Raw genomic sequence first — 25,030 nt, forward strand, 5'->3', positions numbered from 1 at the left:
CCAGTTCATCTGGTCGTATGTACTAATCAGTTACCATCTTCAATGTTTGCATGTCACAGCTCTGACCATTGTAACTAATAGCAATGTTGCAGATAGTGGATGCAGACCTTGGAAATGTAACACCACAAGGAAGAGAGGGATGCCAGTGTATCTCTTGTTTACAAGATTTCATCTTCTCCCACCCTTGACACATATACCTTCTATAATTAAACACTAAGGAAAGGGAGAAGCCAATGAAAGCACAGCTGAACTTATGTTTAAATAATATGTTTCCAAAGTGTCACTGAGCAGGCAAGTTTATCTTTGAGCCAATTAAATAATTCTAGCTCCACTTTGGCCTCTTTTGTAATTGTTGTATTTTGTGACACTTACACGTTAATAGGCAATGCATGTTTACAACTGTGTTGTGGTGCTCCCATGCTTCCAAACATATTTTTTGGGTCAAATGAAAGATTTTGATTGACTTCTATTTTCTGAAGCTGAACTCTGGATACTTTAAGAGAAGGAGATTTAAATTAGAGTTTAGTAGGATAGGGTCCACGCTAAGAATTTATTTCTGAAGTGTATTTTATCTATTATAAATGCCTTGGATGTTTGTTTTATATGCAGGGATAAAACTTTTCTTCTCGTATAGCACAAAGATAATTTCTAAAGGTCTTGTTGATTGTGCAAACACAGGGACGTTTCCCTTCAATGAGAATTAATACTGTCTGTCTATAGAATGGCAGCAGTATTCAGTGTGCCACAAAAGTTCCTGAAAGCATCATATTTATAATGATTGTAATAAGCGATTCCATCCTCCTGGTATTTAGCCTTCATGGTAACTTCTTTTTGATGAAAAAATATAGAGAATTATGCACAAAGGAGCAGTTTTTATACTTGTAATGGAAATATTAAAAAGAGACCCATTTTTACAAATTGTCTAATAGAGATTTTACAGCATCTGTAAAATATAGACACTGCATCTTGCAGCACTGTTTCTGCTGTTAGGGTGTGTGCTGATTTGTATAAGGTGTATATTTTCATATATGTGCTCTGGGTACATTATATGTATTACATATAAATATAAATCATGGTACCTAAAGTCTCCAGGGAAGCCCCCCACCCCTTAGTCATCCAGTGCAAACCATGAAAGTCCCCTAACAAACAGGATTAAAATTCACTCCTTTCAACCATCCCAGGCATTTATTCCTTCCTTTTCATTGAGCTACATTTGTCTGATTTAACAAGATAAGATTTGAGTGCTGATGCAGCCCGTTGTTAATGTAGCAGCCGCATCCACCATACCATCGACACTCGGCATCAGAGGAATGCATAAATCAGGTATTCAAAAAAAATTAGATATGCAGCACACCAGTTTTATAGTCCCAGCCTCAGAAATTGAAATGGCCCAGATTAATGTATTATATCTTACACACTGTCCGAGTGAATCAACTTTAATATATTGAACAGATTCGCAGAACAAGACTTTGTTATCTAAGGAGCACTCGGAAGAAGGAATTGACCTGAGGATTTGATTTGGTTCAGGTAGTTCATGTTGTACAGCAGCATTTGAATAGTTTCACATAAAAATAAAATTTGTATTAGAAATATTTCACATCATTTCTGGGCTCATCCACATGGCAGCTTTGCAGAGGGCCAATATTATAGAAACAATGTCCAGCCAAGATATGATTTTAACCTTTGCTTCTGACATGGCAAAACAATATAATTGTAATTTTAATGCAAGCTGCTGTTTTTCAGCAAGGCAGCTTGTACAGGCTGACTTTAACTAGTTTGGATTTTGACTGGAAATGAAATGCCCATTGAATTGCTCATACAATAGAAGCACCACAATTTGTAGCGTTCCTTTCCCAAAGGCTCAGTCGGGGCTGAAGCCGCTCTGTGAAGAAGCTGCTTTTTATACTGTGGGATGCCTTTCCAGGAAAGGACCAGCCTGGAAGCAATGCAAGGTTGTGAGGACAGTAGCTCTTTTCTTTGCCAGGCTGGGATAGCCATGACCAGGAAATAGTTTTGGGATTTGAACTCAGAGATGATGTGATCTTTCCCCTCATCGCCTAGAATAGAGGAAGGATGAGGAAGAAGAGCAAACATTGAAATCTAGAGAGAAAGACTCTGCATTTGGAGAATACGTGCCAAAGTGTTTCATTCTTCTACACTTTCTTTTTGCTGTTTTAAATGCAGCCACATTCTAGAGGGCCCTCTTTGTGTAACTGCAAGACCTGCAGGACTGCGCTCTCTTCCCAGGGTAACAATGATGGAGCCTGAAATCATATCTTATACTTATTGGCAATGTCAGCTGTGTGATCCACGACAGACTATAAACTCCACCCTACCCAGAAGTGGCATTCTACTGAATGCATTTGATAGAACAAATGCTAGCAGTAGTGATGTTTTTCTCATTGAACTCAGAAAATCTTTGTTATTTCTAAAGTGTTTGGAATGAGAGAAATAGGCAGAGACAGACAATAAATGTAAAGACAGTAAATAGACACAAAACTGGTCAAACACTAGTTCCTGGTACATTTACATGCAAGGTAAACAAGAAGTCAAAAAAAAAAAAAGCACACTCCATCCTCAGGACGATACTACAGCCCTTGTTGGTGAAGATTCTTTTGCCTATTTTTTTTACCCAATTAGTCTTGCCTGTTTTTCATACCTTTGATTTATGCTAATTTTTAACTAAAAGGTGTGCTTTGGTTCATTCAGCCAACCTCACAGGGAGATGGCTACTGCCCTCAGTTTTTCTGTGGTTGGTGGAACTGTACGTGAACATGTCTGACATCAGAAATCTGATTATGCTTTTACGACTGTTTCTGCTTCTGTTTTCACCTACCCAATTCTCCCTTTTCCGATGTCAATACTGATGTTTTAATTGACTGGGAACCTACACTTCAGCCCTCTTTACTTTCTCCTCTACCAACCCAATCCAGGCCGGGACCCACCAATGGAAGAGGGAAGCTTGTCCTCTCAGGGTCCTGGACTTGGAAACCATCTGATGGCCCCCAAGATTGTCTTTGAGCAGGGCAAGGGTCAGCGGGGACAAGGGACCCACGTGCCACTTGCCATGTCATTGCAGACACTAGGATTAATCTCTCTCCTTGCATCCTACATTACCCCTTATCCCAGTGTTTGTTAGTTTTTTGGGGTACTGATTTAAGTCTCTTTTTCCCAAAAGAACTCAAAGCTCTATAAGACTGTGTTTTTCATATATTCCTCATTTTTAGCACGGTACCTGGCACATAATACAGTTTCACTAGAAATTAGTGGAACTCGCATATTCATTCATTCCATGAATGTTTTTGAATGCCGCCTCTGTGTCAGGCACTGTTCTAAGTCCCAGGGATACACCGGTGAACATAACAAAGCCCCTACTCTCACAGCACTTACACTTTAGGGTGGGAAACAGATATTGGCAAACAAACAGGTGTTAAATGAGCCATATGAAATTACCAATATTTGACCAGATGAGATCTAGAAAAATAGCAATTTCATATGGTCTGACCTAATACACAGCATGTCATGTGGAGATAATGAACATATCAGTGCAGTCATGGTGTTTGACAACATTCTCTGAGCCGTGTTACGATTTGAAAGGTTCCAGCTCGAGCTTATTCTACTTTCACATAATAAAATTGTCCAAAAATCAACAGGAAAAAAAATGGAGCACCGTTAGTCAGATAAAATATAATAGTTGTTCTCATGACTATCGAAACAACAATCATGGCATCCTGTTATGTGTGTGTTTCTCTACAGAGTTGGTGGAGCAGAGCCAGACCTTTTTCTGTATTCGAGGGTTTCAGCATATCCTCAGAGCCCTGGAGAACTGTGCCAAGTACCTGTGTGACCCAGACTGGACCTCTGGCCAACAGGATTCTTATTGAGCCATAGTGACCCTTCTCCCTCATGACTTCAGGCCCTTCACCATGGCTCTGGTAAGTAAAGCTGCCATTCTGGGATGAGTGATTTGGAGGCTGGTAAACCAAAGGAAGTGAGACCACACAACGTGTTTCCCCACCTCCTTGCCCAAGCTGAGGAATGAATGGCAACGATAGGGCAAGTGGTACGTGGGTCCCTTGTCCCCGCTGACCCTTGCCCTGCTCAGAGACTATCTTGGGCCTTAACCTGTGTCCTCAGAGGGGCCATCGATGGTTTCCAAGTCCAGGACCCTGAGGGGACAAGCTTCCCTCTTGCAGGCACATTTAGTGCATTATCTCTCACAGATTGTTCTTGTAATGTTCAGCTGTGACAGCACAGTCTCTGAGCGTGCATAGGAAGGTGTCAAAAAAGTGCTAACATTTCTGCTTGTTCCGATCATTAATTTTCTCAAAGAAATACTAAATAAAATGACATTTTTAAAAGCCCTCCTACACTGCCATTTCTAAAGTTTTATTTTAAATGTTGTGCCCTCAATTGGCTTTTTCCCCTTCCACTTAGAATTATTTTTCCAGATTAAAGTTCATAGCTCTTTTATAAAATATATATGATAAATGTTTTTGCATACTTTAAAAAATCATATAATAAACAGTGATGCTTGGGAGCTTTTTCTGGAATTATAAAGGATTTTTTTTTAAGAAAATCCAAAGCAAAGGAAAGCAGAGGGAAGCTGCTGCAGAAGGGAAAATGATGACTTTCTGCCCCTCTGTGATCCTGGAGTTGGTAGATGGCTTTTCATCTCTAGCTCATTGGAACTGACTGAAGGCCAAGGTCATATGTCTCACTTGGAACATCTCTACAGTGGCTGGTACAGGGCTCTGTGCACAGGGTAGGCTAGAATGGCATTTATAGAGAAATCATCTCACCTGTCCCTTATTAAGCACAAGCAATGTGCCAGATCTCACCAGACCCTACATTAGGAAATTATTCTTCCCATTTTACAAATAGGCAAACTGAGACCCAGAGGGTTCACTGGCTAAGATTATACTGCCAGCAAGTGACAGAGTCAAGATCCAAACCCAGGTCTTCACCTCTAAAGTCTGTGCTCTCTCTACTCTATTACTAAGCTTCTGACATGGTACAATTCTCAAGAGAGGGTAGGTAACGTTCAAACAGTTCAGCAAAAGATTGCGTTTGTCATTAGGAAGTGGCTGAGGTTTTCAGCTCAAATTAAAATCCATTGTATGTCTATTCTAGGTTTGTTAAGGTTCACTTCCCCCGCTTTCCAAAAAACTTGAGCCTTCCTGAGACGTCTGTCCTTGACCCCACATACCCTAACCTCTGACATCAGGAGACCCTCATAGTAAACTGCACGATGAATGAGAACTGCTTTCCTGCAACACGACCTCCTACCCTTGTCCAACAGACAACTCTTAGAGATACATAAATATCTTTCAGCAGTCATAAGACATTCTGTTCATTAAAGTAAAAATAAAGTGGCTCCAACCCCCAGTTTATGGATTTCCCCAAGGTTTCTGGAGACTTGGAAACAGGAAATGCTATATTCTCCCAGGCACCTCTAACTCTAAATTCTTGCTTTCTCTGAACTCTCTCCACAATGCTCGGCTATGCTAATGAGTACTGTCATCATTCTCTCAAGCACCACAAAATTGAGTTATTACACATAATATGCATTTATTGACAATGTCCCAGTAGGGAGAGGGATTACAGCACAGAAGAGAAAACAACTTTAAATTGACCATGTGCCATCGCTGCTCTTACAGTTCCTTGAACATTCTCGTTGCAGGGTGTGTCCTCCCTGGGACTGAGTCCCTGTCCATTAATCTGGGGCTTGTTCTTCCTGCTGTCATCTTTTTACTGCATCTGTTCTCCCCTCAGATCTCCAGCTTTACTCCAGTCCTCCAAGCCTACCAGAGGAAAACTGAAAATTCCTGTAAAGTTATTCTGCAGAGTGACTTAAGACCACTTTTTTCTATTTCGTACTTTGCACAGGCCTCTAATTCTATATAACTAAAAAGACCCACTCACTGGTTATCTTCAGCCATCAAACATGTACTGAGATGATTTCAGGAGCTTTCCTGGAAAGCACAGGGTGCTCCCATCATCTCATTTTGTACATCACATCTTGCCCCTCATACTGACTCGGATTTTGTACTGCTAGTATGATTTGGGTTGATCACCTTCCAGGAGTCAACTAGCAGCTGACTTCTTTCTCTTCTCTCCTTTCTCTACTCCTTCCACATGTTTGGTTGATGTTTTTCTGACTCCAGAAATCATGTTTGGGGAATCCTTGAAGCCATTACTCTTTAGGGACTGAGGGCTAATCTTTGAATCAATGTGCTGGGCTTCTGGTTTGTTTTCTCTTTCCTAAGCTACCCCGTGATACAAATGTCACATGGACGTAAGCCTAAGTCATTTCTTTCCCTCCAGAACAAGACTTGATTTGGTTGTAACTCACAAATAAATATGCCATCCCCAGTGTCTTAACTAATCTATAAGGCAACTATACAATGAACCTTCTGAATAGTGATAATTTAAATGGCTACTACATATTAAATTTTTTCTAAGTGCAAAGTACCATGTCTAACATATATCATCTAAGCTTTATCAAGCAATGCGTCATAGAAATTGTTAGCCCATTTTACAGGTGAAGAAACTGAGGCACCAAGAGTTTCATAGCTTGCACAAAGTTACAGAATTAAAAAGAAGGAACAAAGATTGTAATTGAGACTTTTTGTTTCTGGAGTACAAGTTCTTAACCATTCCATTTTTATCACCTGTCCCACAGGTGATATATAGATATATACTTGAATTTCCATGTGACAAAAGGCCGTCTATACATGTAATCTAAGCAAATGAGCCCATGGCTGTAGGTCAATAAGGGACAAATTCACCAGTCCACTAAAGCCAAGTAAAGGGAAATAAAGATGCCACAGAATCGAGCATTTTTTTTTTTTTTTTTTTTACTATAGCTAATCTTATCTTTGATTTAATTATTTACATTCCTGGAACAGGCTCTTATATTCACTTAATAATCTAGCTTCATCAGAACATCTTACAACAATTTGTTGCCTATTTGTCCCCCCTTTGTTTCTCACTGGAAATTTCTTTCTACATATCCTAGCCTGGAGATCACCAAATGAGTCAATTTTTCTAAAGTATATCAAGCACTGGGATCATGTCTATGACAACTAGTTATGGGAGTGGATAATTGGTTTTATGGTGCTTTTAAAGAATGATGTTTGGACTATGATTCAGAACGCTCTTTGTTGGCTATCTTACATACTTAGAATGTTTTAGGTGTGCTTACTTGAACAGCATGGTCCTTTAATGTCCTTCCTTTAAAAATGGTGCTCTGCTGGTATGAGGTCTGGTGAGTCATCAGTGCATGGTGCTGGAGAACCACACTTTAATGAAAGCAAGCTGTTTGTGGGCTCCTGAAGGACCTCTTACCCTCAGGCTTGCAGTTACCATGAGACTTCCCAGAGGCCACTAAGAGAGACCTTATTTCCTAAACACCTTCAAGAAAGAGGGGTTCAAGGATCTAAAAGAGGCTAAGAAACTCTTGGCAACATTCTTAGAGCTGGTCTAAACAACACAAACATTTTTTTTTTAAGTTAAAGTGGAAAACTCAGTCAATCAATCATCTAAATGTGTTGACTTTCAACATCTGAATACTTTCAACATTGGTCTCATGGGAACAAAGCTGTAGTATTTTCTTGACCAGTGTTCCAAATGTGGTAGAGTGACCTGGATATTCTGGAGATGTTTTTGTCTTTCTTTCAGATGGTGAAAAAATTATCTTAAGCTTGGAATTAAGTGATGAAAGGGACCTTGGAAATTATCAACTCTAAACACTTCTTAACAGGTGAGGATATGACGTGGCCAATCTTAGTCTCATTGCTAATTCGAGGCAGGAGTGAAACAAAGTTCTCCTGCTTCCAGTTGCATCTTCATACGGCTATGTCATCCTGTATTTTCTTTTGTAAGGAGAAAGAAAAGTGGCAGCTGGAATAGTCCATCTTTGACATTAGTTAGATTTTTCTGTTTCCAAATATAGACACAATTATGCCTGCATAGGTAAGAGGTACAACACACACTGGGCCATCATCATGATTCTCCAGTATGTAGGATGAATACATTATATGTGCAAAGCTCCAAACAAGGCCTGAGAAAATATGAAAAGCTAGAAGACACCACCCCACACTTTACCTGATGGCAGTGCCATTGGAAACAATCATTTGTGCCAACCTAGTAGTTCAGAGAAAATAACAGCCTAAAGAAAATCAGGCCGTGAGTCAAATGTATCTGTACTGTGTTCAGCCTTCTCTGAAAATCAACTTTTTTCCTGAGAATGTGTGTGTAAAGGAATTTTAAGAATATTTGAAGAATGCAAATAATTATATTTTCTTAGTGTAGTTAAGAAAAGGATGTGTTTATGGGAGGAAGAGTGGGTGTGCAGTGGCTGCTCTAACAAGTATGGTCCCCCCAATGTATATTTAATAGGATAAGGATGGTTTTCTTGAAGTTAATGGCATAGAGTTATGATTAAAGTATATGTGATATGAAGGAAGTAGGAAAGTCCAACAAATAAGAACGCATGGGCAAGCTCATAAAAAGAAGACAATATTAATTGTATTAATGTGGTTATTTTTGTTTTTAAGAAAGTCTTGAAGGATTCATAATTTAGAAGATTTGCTTCCAAAGATGCCATAGTCTTCTAAAATCACTCTAAAAATCAATGTAAATGTAAATGTTCATTTCTAATATGAAAAAAATTAATCAAACATTTGTTACTATTTCATAGATCCAGCCTTTATCATATGCCCTTCATTTTAGGAAAACTGAAAGCAGTTAAGAACCTGCCCCCTGCCGTGCTGAGCTGGAGTTCTTGGTGTCTGGGTGAGTCCCCAAGGCCACTGGTCTTCAGATCTTTCTTACTTGAGAAGAACGCCTCCGCCTCCTGGCTCTCCCACCAGTGGTACTGCCACCACCACACACCAGCATACAGCACAGATTGCTGCCCAGCTCCTTGGAGAGCGGCCAGTGCATTTGTCAGGAATTGAAAAGTTTTGGAGCCAGTTCGAGGACTTTCTGGTACACAAAGTGTTGGCTGGAAGCATGGTGAGTATTAAATGGGATGTTAATTTTCATGAATATTTTCCCCATGGTTGTAGCTTGTGGTCATTGAGCAATTTAGCAATCACCATGTGGTCTGTTGGACACACAGCCTGGGTGAAGTTCAAGAAATTAGAAGCCAGTCAGTGGGGACAAGGCCAGAGCTCAGATTCATGTGTTTTTACTTTTTTTCTTTCTTTCTTTCTTTTTTTTCTTCTCCCATCCTGGGGGATGGTTGCTTCTTTATTAAAACTTTAGGTGCAGCCATATGCCTGAGATCTCTTTGTACCACCCATATTGATGTTCCTTCACATTTTCACTCATTTCATTTTAGCTCGTGTCTGTCAGACTTGTATTCTGGCTGTATAATCCATGATTCAGTGATGCTTTGCCAGTTCATTCTTTGCTTCATCATGTAGGCTAGATCTCATCATTAATTCCAAGGACACTTACGTATGGTATGAGGCATACATGATTTCATACTAAGCTGCAAAGTGAGAGGGGTTTGTTGGAATTCTGGAAATCACAAGCCTGTAAGAGAAGAAATTTTGATACAAAGACTATGGAAAATAAGGGTCCTTTATTCGATGTGAATACCTTAGGGTATCATTCCTACATGTATAATTGCAGTTAGCTTTCACAACACTTTGTGAGATGTCTAAGGCAGGAACTCTATCACAGTTCCTTCATTCTAGAATCCTGTAGTCCTTAGAGGTGAAAGTACATTGCTCAAGCTGACGCAGCTAGGAGTGGAGGACCTCCTGCTCCACCTACATTCTGCTTCCTCCCTATCAGCCTTTCCCCACCTCAATATCCAAGCTGTGTTGTTAGAAACTTGTTATTGGTAACAAAACTAGCAAAGTCTTCCCATGACTTATTTTTCGAGGTTTTTAATAAATTGTAGCAATTCAGATTTTTATTCCCATGTATTAATATTCCTACATGCTTTCTGGAAGAGAATAGAGTGGATAGAAATATCATACATGCTCTGGGACAGCAGTCCCCAACTGTTTTGGCGCTAGGGACCAGTTTCATGGAAGACAGTTTTTCCGTGGACCAGAGATAGGTGGTCGTAGGATGGTTTTGAAATGAAACTGTTCTACCTTGCATCATCAGGCATTAGTTAGATTCTCATAAGGATCACACAACCTAGATTCCATACATGTGCAGTTCACAATAGGGTTTGGGCTCCTTTGAGAATTTAATGCCACTGCAGATCTGACAAGGAGGCTCACCTGCCACTCACCTCTGGCTGTGTAGCCCAGTTCCTAACAGACCATAGACAGGTACCAGTGTGCAACCTGGAGGTTGGAGACCACCATGTAGGAGTTATGCGTGACCCACAGACATCAGCATATCTCATTGGCACCACCTGAGGAATGGGTGTAGTAGCATGCAAATTGATATTTGACATATTGTTGATGAGAATTTGCATACTCTCTACTGTGTTGGCCACTTCTGTCTACCATCTTAGGAGGAGATATTTAATATGGTCACTTTGATGATCCTCATTATTTAATTGCCACACACGGTAGAACCCCAGAAATGAAACTTTTTGATATTCTCTTTTCAAGGATAAAAATCTCTGACATCTGAAATTGCTTTCTGAGAATTAAGTAGTAAATGAATCTGAGATGAATCTCTAAAAGTTCACAAATAAATTATGTTATTGTTTAGCCTATGAATAATTACACATATAATCAATAATATACAGTAAAGCACATTAGATGCATTCCCAAATATATATATATATATATGCATATATGGAAAATATATGAGCAATACATCTTTATTCAATATTGTTGGAAAATAAATTGATTTGCATATGTGAGATTTTGGCTTTCTTACTGAAACACTTACCTTTTAAGTATTTTAACTATTTTGATGGACTTTCCTTTGAACTGTTTTACATACTTCTCTTTCAGGAAAGAAAGAGAAATATGGAACTCATTTAGTCCTTTTTGGAAGGCTTGTGTTAATACTATAAACAGAATTTATTTGTTCTGTTCTCTGAACAGTGTCACCCCCAGGTATGGTGGCCTTGAAGATTCTTTGAAACATTCTGTCCATTGTATTTTTGTGTCTCTTTTCTTATCAAAATAACCAGTCTAGTGTTTAGAGGTTTTAGCCTGAGGATCTCTAGCGTTCTCAAAATTTGCTTCTTAGATGCATTGCACTGCGGCTCACAATATAAAAGCGTAAATATTATGTCTAAAATAAGAGTTAATAGGTTGTGAGTGATTAGAGTACATATAAATTATGGGAGCTTGATTTTGAGGAGTAATAACCCTGAATTGCTGATTCTCAGGCCCCTTTTTTCTGCTTTCTCTTTCGTTTCTAGGTGGGATATAAAGAATAGAGGTTGCCTAATAAGTGAAGTGTTACTCTCCATTAAAAAACAATGAGGTGCATATGAATGCTTTAAATCTTACTGAGATTAGCAGTGTTTAGTTTGGGATGACCAAGGGATAAGCAGGGAGCGCTTCTGGCTGTGCATAAGAGAGGAGTGTTTTTATTTGTGTTTGTCAAGGATGAACTTATGAGCAAATACAAAAGGACATTGCCTCTTTAACGGAGGCTCTGGCTTGTGTTCCTGGGAGCTTCGCAGCGTTTGTTCGTAAAGCAGCATGAAAGAGTTGATTTTCATTTTATGTTGTGCTTGTGAGGCATTAGCATGATGTTCTAACACTTGTAAATGAATACAGCTCTCGCCTAATCTGTCATTTTAATGCCTTATAGATTTTATTTCACTCGATGTTGTACCAGATTCTCAATAATAATAATCAACTGCTTTGTTGTTCTCTTGCAGAAATTAAATTTCTGCAGTGAGTGTGCAACTAATAAAAGATGTTGCTTGAGGAAACAAAAAATAAATATGATGAATCATAAAAGTTGGGTGGGGGGGAGAGGGGAAGTTGCTCCTAGATGAAAGACAATTACTGAACCCGTGGTGAATGTGTCTGATTCTCTTATTGTCAACAGCTTAATAACCCTCGCAAAGTCTTTAGCCACAGTACTTCTATCTGAGCATTAACCTCATGGACTTGGCATTTTCCACAATTTCATTGAAAAGCATTAAAATAAAAAGGTGAGGTGATAAAATCACTATGCTCTTTGCTTTACACCCTAGATAACTTTGCTCAGGGTTGCCATTTTGCCACACATACCTTTTATCTTTTCCCTGTCATAAGCTATCCAGGAGAGCGGCATCAAGGCAGCTGTGTGGGACTTGGAGTATTGGCAAAGACTGCAAAGTGGAAAATAAACAGTGTGTCTATCACCAAGCTACAAGAACACAGCACTTAGAGCAGTGAAATGACAGTCCGTGGCAAGCAACTAATTGGTCACCAGCTTTGGAGGAAATATATTATTCCAGACCTCTGTCATTTACCATGTTCTTTAAACTAGACAAAAAACTGCCAGTTGAAGTGTTGGCTCTAACCCCCCAAAAGAAAGGAAATAGAGAATTAAGGCTGTGAAGCTGGGCAAGCACTTTGGAGACTGAGTAATAGAAGGCATCCATTGCTAAAGAAAGAATCAGTTTCCTGAGACATAATGAATTCACCCCATCGCACACAGGTATTGTGTGGGTCCAGCGCCAGTTGTGTGATGAATGTTATATTTCACAAAGCTTCTGCCTGAGAGTACAGGCTCAAGTGAATTCAGCATGTGACCAAATTTTTATCAGAGCCATCCCTTTTTTTTCCAGTTTGTCTGTCTAATTCATCATTTCTCGTGGAAAGGTTGATACACTGATGAGCTACGGAAAGTAAGAGGGAACATGTCCATCTACTAAGAGGAGAAGAGAGCCTAAAACATACACATTCACTAAGGAAAAGAAAGCCAAATATGAGATAACAGACACTGACAGTGCTAGACCTACAACTGTAGAATAATATTAAATTTTAAAATATTCAAAGTAAGGACTAAGGCATAATCAAATTGACTTAAGCATGTGAATTTCTATCCTGAACTGGACATATCATATGGAGAAGAGAAGGAATAAGAAGAAACTTATCACGCAAATATGCATTTTATTTATGTATTTAAATGTGCATCTACATAGACTCTCCCCATTCAGGATAGCTTGAATGAATGATGCCTTAGTGTGCACTAATATTGTGAGTTTAAAAAGCCAGAGGTCTCGACAGCAACAACTGGTTGTTTATCTTCATCCACAGAGGTATGTAGTCCAAAAGTTATAAAATAGTTTAAAATCATATAGGTTAATAGCTTTACAAAAATGTAATTACTGTTTCTTTGATAGGCTTTAAAGGTCCCATAAACTCTTTGGAATTGTACCCTTTAATGTGTACGGATATATGTACATCTTAGAGACAAAGAAGATCACTGGTTTTCCTCCGATTCTCTGATAACTACAAGACCAAAAAACAAGCCAAAAACCTCTTGTGTATACTGAAAAAAAAGAGGAACTAAAGAAAAATAATAAATTTTAAGGAAACCTATGATCAATTATTCATGAATGTCAGCTTTAAATAGGAAAGGACTTATTAAAATTAGTTTTTAAAATTGTTTATTTTTATAATTTTAATCAGAACAAGAATTATCCTAGAATTTCATATGGAATCCTTTTGCATCCATATGACTTCATTTGCATTTTTAAAACAAATATATGACCTAAAAGATGCCCAGACTGTATCTTTCTATTCCTAATCTGTGTGTACTATTGTGCTTGTATGCGCACACACTCTCTGTCTGCCCTTTCTTGCCTTTTCAGAAACAATAACACACAGTTTGTCAAGGAATTTGCATTGAATAATACTGGTGGTGACCACCACGAGAGCATGCCTCTCTGACTGCAAGGAACATGAGTGACCCAGGATTTCAGCTGCTGCCTTGGAAATTCATCACAGTGCGAGTCTATGCTTCCCATGGGCTGCTCTTAGCCTGTGAATAAGCCTGGCATCTTTGTTGAGGCAGGCCTATTTCTGGAGATACAAGATCCTCTGATGGGTGAATTTGGCTCTAGGACTGCTTGATGGCCTTGACAGACTTTCCTTAAAAACGCATGGCAATTTAGGCTTCCTCCACCCTTCCCTCTATCTCTCCTTCACCTGGAGTCAGACTTGCATCATGGCCTGAAAGCTCTCCCAGCTTTTCCTGCCCTCCTCCTCCTCATTTTCTTTCACAGGCATATCCTCTAATAAATTTCTTGCACATTGAATCTCATCTTGGCATCTACTTATTGGACGATCTGGAAATTCACATTTTTAACTCAATAATAAAATTCACATTTTTTTCATCATCCGCTATATGCCAAGTAATGTGTTACTGTGTAGTCTCATTAAATCCTCTCAAATCCCAAGAGATAAGAATTACATTTATTTTACAAGAATAAAGGCAGTCACTCTGAGAGGTAAAATAATCTATATGGTAGTAGATTGCAGAGTTACCATTTGAAGAATGTTCAGTTCTACTCCAAAGCCCACCACAACACTCCACCACTAAACCACAGCACCTTTGGAGCAATTGGAATGATGATTCTGTTCAAATCATATTAATACCAATCACTGTGTTTGACTTTTTCATTTAGATATGACAGTGACTGAAAAATGATGACATTGGTATATAGTCACCTGTTCTATCTGGCTTTGTGGTAGGGGATTGTGATCTGAAATTCCTGACTTTTACCATGGGAGAGGCTTGTGCAGAGGATTTGGGTTATTCATCTGAACTGACTGCCCAAAGACGCCTCCGTTTGTGTTGTCTGTGCATCCACTCAGCCTCTACAGCTAAACTAAGATGCTGGGAATGAGAGACTGTTCAAGGAGTAGAAGTCCTGCTTCTAGCTTCTATATTCCTCCTACCACCTGTGTCTTTAGCATTGTCAGAGAAGTCATGAGGTTACAGCTGATTTTTTTTAAGAAAATGAGAAACATAAATGTTCCCTTTTCAAGGTTTCTGTTTGATAGTGTTTGCTAGACAAAAAGTAGAATTTTCACAGCACAAGTCCTTAGCTCAAGAGCTCCACTCAGTCAGCAGTTATTTCATGTGCCTTTTATCCAGCCTTTCTCATTTAAAAAAAGGAAAAAGAGAAATTTATCCACTCAAAGTGAGCTTTTTGCTAAACTTGTGTCTTTCCCTTGTTTATCATGTTAATTACATCCCAAACAACCCTATTTCAGAGAATTCTGCAATCAAACCCTAAAGTCCCATCAGATGTACAGTGGCTTTTAAAGTGGACTGATTTTTTATGTAATAATAAATTTAGTGTTATGTTTACCTCTAAATAAATGCATATTCTGCTTCTTAGAATACCTGCTCCTTCGTATACCATGTGACCTACTATGGCAAGATGTTAAACCTCCCGTTTCTTAATTTCCTTACATTTAAGGCAGAGACAATCATATCTCCTTTATAAGGGTTATTATATGCAATGTATTATCTGCTAGACATTTAATTCATCTTCATGCATGTGAAATAAATAACCAGATCTTGCCGAGCTAATTTTTGGTGAAGCAATTTGACAATTCTATTGTAGATGAACCTGTTCAACAAACTATGCATAAGGAGAGAGAGTTTACCTGAAATCTCCTTGGCCGGACAATACCTATGGTATTGACAATACCTATGGTATTTAGGAAGTGGGTTTTCCCCATGAATGGCAGAATTTAAGGGATCTCAACTGAATGAACATAGGAAGGTGCTCAGTGAATATTGTAAAAGTAAGGCAACAAGGGAATGTGGCATAGAATGAGCTTGGTCCTCCAAGGTGAAAAAGCTTAATGCACTAGTAAAGGGTTCTTTCATTAACTCATTTTCAGTTAATAGAAGACTAATTATTCAAGTATTACTCAAGTTTCCATTAATATTAACATTGTGTATGTAGATTACATATTACAAAAACATTTGAGGATTAAACCAATGTATAAGTCACTAAAATTATTCTGTCGTAGGGGTGGGGTGGTGGTGATGATTTTATTACTGTGCAGAAAATTCCTTGTTTATCTAAAGTCAGATCACACTCACCTTCCTGCTTGGTCTACTTGTTTATAAACTCCAACAAGCAAAACAGTGCCAAAGGACACACAGAATTTTTCCAAATAGAGTGCTAAAATGGTGGCCAAAATGTTGGCAGTATAAGTTTATCACATGATATGTTAACCATAGTTACAGACTGACTTGAACGTTATTGTTCGTTTAAGAGGAAAGAAGACAAAGAAGTTTACTTGTCTTAAATAGAGAATTAAACTCATTTTGGAGGGAGAGGGTTTGAAGTGGTTCCTAATTGAATGATGTTGAGCAGTTTCATCTCAATCCGGGATCTAGAAATACAGTGGGGTCCCACATTAGCTTTATATGTAATATGGAAACAGCTTAATGGGGTCTTATACAGCTTAATTCAGAACTCTTACGCAAGGAGAAATATGGTCGTAACCCAAGGACCACCTAAGAATGAGAAATATTAATAAAAGGAATGTTTGTGGGGTCTTTGGCCAAGCTTTGGTGTGGATCTCCAAAAAATTTATAAGAGAGGCCAATTTTTTTTTAAAGCCACTACTACCTTATAATTCTGCCTTGTAGCATAGTTTTATGTGCACCTATTGTATTCCCTCTTACTGGATCATCAGCTGGTTATAGGCCAACATTTGTTCATTAAATAAAACAGGTATTAAGTTCCCATTTTGTTCTGAGCACTAGCAATATAAAGAAAAAGAGAAAAAAGACAACATTGCTGTTCTCAAGAAGAGTATCATCTAGTGGTGGATGTGCAAATTTAATTAAGAATTAAATTTATATCTCCTTCTGCAGCAGTTTCCAAAGTGAGCTATGCACACTGAAGGTACGGAAAGTTCACATTCCATAATATGATGACATTAGATGATATTTGATAATAATAGAGCATCTATTTATATTTTAAAATGAGAAATTATGTTTAATATTGAATATGTGGATTTACATATCTTATATATATATCATTTTGTAATTATATGTTAAAAATACTTTAGGATAGTGGAATAGCAGTTGGAAGACAAATATTATATCTACCCACTGGATGCCAGTAAATAATTGTTGAATAAAAAGACTCATATCTCAGGTTGGTAAATCTTATTGTTGCAGGTGTACTAAACTCTATTTGTTGTCCTTTTAACCATGTGTGCCTCCTCTTCTGCCTGCTGCTCCATGATCAAGTTCTGTTAGTGATATATCTAACTCAGTTTCCCCTGCATTGACCAACCCAGAAGTCCTAATTCAATCTTGAGTTGAATAGAATTGAGTTATATTCCTTGAATGCATTTCTAATAATGTTTTCATGAGGTAACACATAGCAAGCTTCACAGAAGGTTCATTTCGGTCCCCAAGTGTATACATTTTGTCTTAGCAGTTCAAGTTAGCCTCTATATTAATGAGCACATCATGACAACCTCTGTGGGTCGCTGAATGCTAGAAAATGTAGTCATTATTAGGTTTCTAATTTTTCTGCCCCAGAACTCTTGTTACTTACTGTTGCCACTTCAGAGAAGAAAATTAGGGGTTTTTTTTGAGGGGTTATAGCAAGGTTTCTCAGACTCATTGTGATTGACATTTGGGACCCATAATTCTTAGTTATTGGAGGCTGTCCTATGCATTGTAGGGTGTTGAGTATTATCTCCATCCTCCACTCTCTAGATGCCAGCAGCAGTTAATTCCCCTCCTCCATTTGTATCATGACCACTGGGGATATTGCCAAATGTTCCATGGGGAGTAACATTGTTCCCATTTGAAAGCCACTGGATTAGGGTAAAATAGTATGAGGCATTAAAAAATGTACAGCATAATTTAGCAAACAGCAGATTAACTATGTAATTGGGTTCGAATACAATATGAATATCTAAAATGGAATAATCAAAAATGATGTATTTGAGAGGTTAGAGCCAACTCCAATCCCCTGCTAATCAAATTAGTTTTGAGTTGTAACTAATAACTTAAATCTTACTTACCTCCAATGTTGTTTAGCCATGGGGGACAGAGATTTTGAGTGGTGAAATAGTAAATGGTAAGAAGAGTAAGGTGGAGAATCTACAGATAATATAACAAATTGGTGAAGGATGATTAGTAGCATGTTTTCTGAATAATCAAATGAATCAAGGCTATCAGGAAATTCTATCCCTCATGACATCCATTGGGAGGCATGCCCAGAAACCGCCAACAAAAGGTAGCATAGTACATAGGAAAAGATGATCCTTGGAATCTCATTATTAAAAAGTGGCTCAAGGTCGGTTTCCCACACATTAGCAGAGTGCATGTTTTCTGAGTGAGCTAGCTAATTTTACTCTAAAGGTTTTCTCTAAATTCTAATTGGGGAGTCTTTAAATCTTCAAACATGAAAATGTTGGAGAAGAGATTCAATTCTGTGTGAGTTGAAAATAGGAATGCTTTACCAAAATGTTTCTCCTTTCCCGTGAAAACTAATGGAAAAACAACCAGCCTACCCCAGTGGGCTAGATGTCCATTTGCTGGATTTATGTCAGATGGGGAATTACTCAGAATCCAAGATACCGCAAAAGCAACTTGGGTCAAAACTGTCAATTAAATGGAGAAATTATGTACAAAATTAGGATTTCAGAGACCCAGATCTTTTGGCAGACAGTTAGGTCCTGACGCCCCTTGAAATCGGAATATAGTACAATGACCCTCTGGGGTAAACCTTCCCATTAAATTTGCAATTCTTCAATGTTTGATACTGTCCAGGGAGCAAACGAATTAAGACTCTCTTTTGTAAAATATTTTTTTATTTCTACCTGGCCTAAATTCTGATTCCTGCTTCTCTGTGGACTGCAAATAGAAAGGTTCATGTCCTGTGGAAAGTGCCATCTGTAACTTATGCTTCTGAAAATTTTAAATGGCTATAGTTTATTGTTTGGTCACTATGTATTACATCTATAGATTGTTTAAATGACAGAAAAAGAAAAAAAGGTCTCTGTATATATACAAAAGAACATGTAATCAGATGCAAATAAGCAATAAGGCAAAGAAAAGACATTTAGCTATTGCTTGTGTAATGTGATATAGGTTTTATTATATACATATCATATTTATTTATCATATAGAAACTGGATGCATACACTTTAAAACCACTTGAATATTAGCTTTTGCATAATTGGGAAGCTGCCATCACCAGTCCTTAAACACATAGTCAAAAGGCATTTTAGGAATTGCTAACAATGAATTGTGGGTCATTTGAAATAAATTTGTAGGAAGACTATTAAATAGCTTTCTATCTCCCCCCCTCCTTTTTTCACTACAAAATACCCTAAAGATTATTTCTCTAATGCATTGGTCTGTCAAATCTGTATAAACAAGTATAAATGTTCAAAAAGTAAAGAATACTAATCAAGAGACACAAGACATACACTGCCTAATAAATCTTGCCTTCAATTTATTTGTCTAGTATTACAAAGGCAGAGAAGATATCAATTAATATAGGCAAAGAGGACCCATAATTTATAATTAACTGGCAAGTGGTTTGTAACAAACAGCAGCACCGAGTCTAATAGCCAGTAGAAAAATAACTAGTGTTGATTTGTCCCTCGGCAAATTAATAGAGTGCTTATCAATGACAGGGTTACATAAAACTGCTAAATAAATAATCATCAGTGAGTTCGAGTGAAGCAGATCTTTAACAAGCTTAATCCGAACCTCTTGACATCTGTAGACTATGAAGAGATTAAATGGTAAGAAAGAGAAGATACAGCACATTGTAAGCCTGCTCAGTAACTGTATAAGATCATGTTCTTATGTAATGAGAAATAAAGAAACATTTTTATTGTAAAATTACATTGAAAAATGATTTTCATTATAATTAGAGTGAAAATTATAAAAGATATATCAAGGAAATGCTGAACTGAAATTCACCAGGTGAGAATTTCACTACATCTCTTAACAATGAAAACACATAATTTTAGTCACTTTTGATATATTTTTGCTCATTTGCTTCACTTTTATTACTCACCTTTGTACATGCCATGTGTTCCAACTCATATGTCACTGCCACTACATCCATGAGCTTATTTTTGGTTATTATGGTTCCTATATAGGAGAAAATTAATCAAGGTTCTATATTTAAATGGACATTTCCACCCTGCCTTCCCACTCCCCCCATCCCCAGGCATATATATGGAATTCTAAGTTTTTTGTTGCAGGGTGTTTTATTACTCCTGGTTTGGATTGTGCATCATTTGCACTGCTGAGAATTTATAGACCTGTATAATACCTCAGGTTTTGTCTTTTCTATAAGAAAATATCTTTAAATGACTTTTTTTTTTTTTGTAGATATGTTAACATCACTATACCCCTTGGTTTTTCAACACCAGTGAATTAGGCAATGCCTTTTTAAGATAGATATAGATATAGATGATATAGATATAGATATATAGATAAAGATATAGATAGTTGGAGCTTCTCACAAATGGGGAGATCCCCCTAAATGTTAAATAGAAACCTGGTTTCTAGTGGGATAAATATATTTTTCCATAGGTGTTCTTGTGAGAGACAAAACGTGATGTCTTTGTCCATTTGTGCTGCTATAAAATACCCTAAGACTGGGTATTTTACTTTCTCAGATAAATATTTATTTTCTCACAGTTCTGGGGTCTGGGAAGTCCAGGATCCAAGGTTCTGGCAAGTTTGGTGTCGGCGAAGGCTGCTCTCTGCTTCCAAGATGGCATCTTGAACACTGCATCCTCTGGAAGAGAGGAATATGATTTCTTCATGTGGTAGAAAGAACAGAGGGGTAAGAAGGGACCAAATACTCTGTGAAGTGTCTTTGATAAAGTCCTTAATCCTATTCACCAGGGATGAGCCCTTATGACCTAATCACCTCCTAAAGGCCTCACCTGTTAATACTGTAGCATTGGGGATTAAGTTTCAACAAGGATTTTGGGGGGGGACACAAAACCATTGCATGCAATGGTTATCAAACTATAACACATGCAAACATGGGGCTGGAAAGTCATCAGTTGCATCCAGTGTCCCATTTTTTTGTTGTTGTTTAGGGCAGAACATATCCTTATCACCATTTCCACATTCCTTGGGCTTGGGGATACCACTTTTGTAGTGGTTCACCATTAGACTTGTCTTTGCTTCTCTTATGAGCTACCAGTGAAGATTAGCTGCATATGATTGATCATTTACATTTTATTTTTTGATATGTCTGAATTTCTTATGTTGAATATTAGCACCAACAAGAGCTGCTAAATATTCAGTGAGTATGTGTGTGTTTGTCTTTAATGTGCTCAGTAACTTAGGGTAAGCTACTCTGTTGGAGACATTAAATCACTTGGCAATGCTCAAATCTTAGTTATCAGCATCACTGCTTTCCTGAGCTTCAGACCACATTTCCAAGAATGTTTCGGGTATCTCACCCTTAGTATTCTAAGAGAACTTTATATTTACATAATAGAAACTCAACTCGTAAGTTAGTGACATGAGATTTCAGCAAGCTCTTCAAATTTAAGTAGGAGACATCCTTAATTTCCTATTCTTCTTCATGTTTTCTATACACTCTAAAGCCACCCAAATGAATCACTGTATTATTCTATATTTTTATTATTTGTTTTTGATACAGGCTGTCACACAGGCTGTAGTGCAGTGGCATGATCATAGCTCACTGCCACCTCAAATTCCTGGGTTCAAGTAATCTTCCTGGCTCGCCTCCCCAAGTGCTGTGATTACAGGCATGTGCTGTTGCGCCCAGCTGATACCTTTAATTATGCATCTAAAAGCACTCTCTTGGATGTCCCTTCCTATTTCCACTGTTACCACCTGGATTCAGGTCCTTATTATCTCTTACCAGATGTTTTATAATAGCTTCTGAGGTAAAAATAATGACCCCACAAAGATGTCCAGCTCCTAGTCACCAGATCCTGTGAATATGTTACATTATATGGCAAACAGGAATTAAGATTGCAGATGGGTTTAAGGTTGCTAATCAACTGACTTTAGGGAGATTATCATGGGTTATGGCAGTGGGTCCAATTTAATGACAGGGATCTTTAAGATAAGAAGAGGGGGACAGAAGAGGAGGTGAGAATGATTTAAGAAGGACTTGTCAGTGTTGCTGGCTTTAAAGATGGAGAAAGCGGCTATAAATAAAGGACAGGGAAATGGATTCCCCAAACAGCCTCCAGAAGAAAGACAACCCTGCCAACAGCTTGATTTGAGCCCAGTGAGAGCTGTGCCAGACTTCTAACCTGCAGAACTGAAAGCTAATAAATTTGTGCTGTCTTACGCCATGAAATTTGTGGTAGCTTGTTACAGCAGCAGTAGGAAACAAATACAGTCAACAGTTCGTAGCCAGTCCCCTGGCCTTTAGCTTCCTTCTTTTGGATCTGTTTTCCTTAGTTTTGCCAAAATTATCTGTAAGAATACAGATCTGGCTATGACACATTCTCGTATTAAATTCTTTGATGGTTTCCTACATTGACTAGGATCAAATTGCACTGCATTATCGTGGCACACAAGGCTCTGCATGATCTGTTCTCAGTTTCCAGCTTTTATGTCTCCTAGTTTGCCCCTCAATCATACTCCCCCTTCCTTACACTCCATAAAAGTGTGTTCTATATGCAATACTTATTAACTTACTCAGTTTCTGGAAAATACCAATAACCTTTATGGCTGCTAAGTGCTTGTTTATGCTGGTCACGTCATGTGGTATGTTCATTCCCTTGCTTTCTTCCTGATGTGTCTATCAAGCACATTCTTTGGTGCTGAGTTCAGGGATATCTTTCCTGGCTCTTTGCCTGGTATGATTACTCCTCCTCCTACGGCTGCTCCTTATGAGACTAAGTGAGCACCTACTACATCCCAGCCATTCAGTTCTTCTAAATAAGTATTAATTAACTTATTCCTTGTAACAAGACTATGGGAAAGAGATACTCTCCTCTCTATTTTATGGCTGATAAAATTGAAGCACAGGAAAGGTAAGTAATGTTCCCAAGTTATAAAGCTAGTAAGAGATGAAGCTAAAATTCAATCCCAGGCGTCTGTGACTCCAGAATCTGTTATCTAAACAATACTCTATACCTCCAAACACCAGTCAAGTTAGTGAATAAGGAGAACATCTGCTTTTTTGGCTCTATGAAAATAGGAAACTTTTTTACGGAAGGAGTTGACAACATGATAGAATCATAGCCTCCCACTTTCTGTGGTCTCATTAACTTTGATATATTTGGTTAATCAAGCGAAATCTGTTCATTCCAAAATCATATTTTCTAAAATTTTTTGGAAAATGTTTACATCTATGTTCATGAAGGATTTGATCAGTAGTTTTTTTGTAATGCCTATTTTTGATTTTGCTATTAGACTAATGCTGGTTTCATAGGGTGAGATGGGAAGTATTCCTTCTTCTCTGATTTTATAAAATAATTTATGTGAAATTGGTACTATTGTTATTTTCTTATATGTTTGGAAGAATTCACCAGTGAAGTCATCAGATTTTAGAGTTTTCTTTCTAGGAAAGTTTTAAACTTTAAAATAAATAAAATATGTAATAGGGCTACTCAGATTATCTATTTCTTAGTGAGTTTGGTAGTTTATTTATTCAAGGAATTTTTTCATTTCATTTAAGTTGTTGAATATATTGACATAAGATTGTATATAATATTCCCATGTCCTTTAAATATGCTGAAAATCTTAATGATGTCACCTCTGTCTTTCCTGAATTTGGTAATTTATATCATCTCTCCCTTTTTACTAATCTGGCTGTAAGTTTACCAATTTTACTGATTTTTTTCAAAGAATCTACTTGTGGTTTTATTGATTTTTTAATCTTTTTTTGTATTTTATATTTTACTGATTTCTTCCCTGATAGTTATTATTTCCTTTCTTCTCTTCACTTTAATTTACCTTTATTTGTGTGTGGCTGTTGCTTTTGTTTGTTATGGTAAAAGCTGAGTTTTTTGATTTAAGACCTTTCTTCTTTTCTTATATAGGCATTTTCTGTTTATAAATGACTTCCCCCACCCCCAGTACTGCTTTACTGGAATTCACAAATTTTGATACACTGTGTTTTCATTTCCATTCAATTCAAATTACTTTCCACTCTCTCTTTCAATTTCTTCTTTAATCTATGGTTTATTTAGAATCGTGTTAAAATTTCTAAATATTTGGGGAATTCTTTTCTTTTGATATCTTATTTAACTTCCTTTGCAGTTAGAAAACATTTTTTTAAGACTTGAATTCTTTTAAATTTATGGAGACGTACTTTTATGGCTCAGAAGATAGCCTATCTTGGTATTTGTAGTGCATTTGAAAAATAGGGTTTTTTTGAGACAGGGTCTCACTCTGTCACCCGGCTGAAGTACAGTGGCATGATCACGATTCACTGCAGCCTCAACCTCCTGGGTTCAAGTGAGAATGTATTTTCTAATAGTTATAGGATGGAGTGTTCTGTATATATGTATCAATTAAATTAATTTGGTTGATAACATTGTAAAACCTCTATGTCCTTACCAGTTTTTTGTTCTATCAATTACTGAGAAAGAGATATTAAATTTCTGGATTAAACTTACGAATTTATCTATTTCTCCATATAACTCTCAGTTTTGCTTCATGTGCTTTGAAGTTATTTTATTAAATATATACACATTTAGAATTTTTATGAACCAATCCTTTTATCATTTGTGAAATTACCTTCTTTTCCACTGCTCACCTGCTCATAGTCTTTGTCTTGGTGTCTCCTTTGTCTGATATTAATATAGTCATGGCAGCTTTCTTTTGGTGATCATTAGAATGGAACATCTTTTTCTATACTTTTGAAGTATTTGTTTCTTTATATATAAAATGTGCTTCTTTTAAATGGTGTATAGGCCATTCATTTTTTTTTTAAATTCGATTGACAACTTTTGCCTGATAATTGGGGTGTGATATGGTTTGGCTGTGTCCCCGCCCAAAGTATCATCTTGAATTGTAATCTGAATTGTAATCCCTACATGTTAGGGGGAGGGGCCTTATGGGAGGTGATGAGATCATGGGGATGGTTCCCCCATTGCTGTTCTCATGATAGTGAGTGGAG

The 25,030-nt window shown here is 37.6% G+C and overlaps 1 protein-coding gene across 3 annotated transcripts in view; it reads left to right on the top strand.

The window, feature by feature from the left end:
* Positions 1–25,030, top strand: part of LOC105734446 (zinc finger matrin-type protein 1-like) — a 407,528-nt gene that overhangs the window by 262,048 nt on the left and 120,450 nt on the right. For 2 of the 3 annotated variants that reach the window (XM_064364129.1, XM_064364132.1), the window contains exons 2-4: positions 3,757–3,935; positions 7,684–7,765; positions 8,737–9,021. The gene's annotated coding sequence lies outside the window, so the exon portion shown is untranslated. Of the gene's footprint in view, positions 1–3,756; positions 3,936–7,683; positions 7,766–8,736; positions 9,022–20,601; positions 20,750–25,030 lie in introns of all 3 variants that reach the window. The other variant, XM_064364131.1, reaches the window with a different exon arrangement.

The sequence above is a fragment of the Aotus nancymaae genome, unplaced genomic scaffold (genome assembly GCF_030222135.1).
Source record: "Aotus nancymaae isolate 86718 unplaced genomic scaffold, 86718_ANA_hifiasm-v0.15.2.pri h1tg000057l, whole genome shotgun sequence".
NCBI classification, from domain to species: Eukaryota; Metazoa; Chordata; class Mammalia; order Primates; family Aotidae; genus Aotus; species Aotus nancymaae.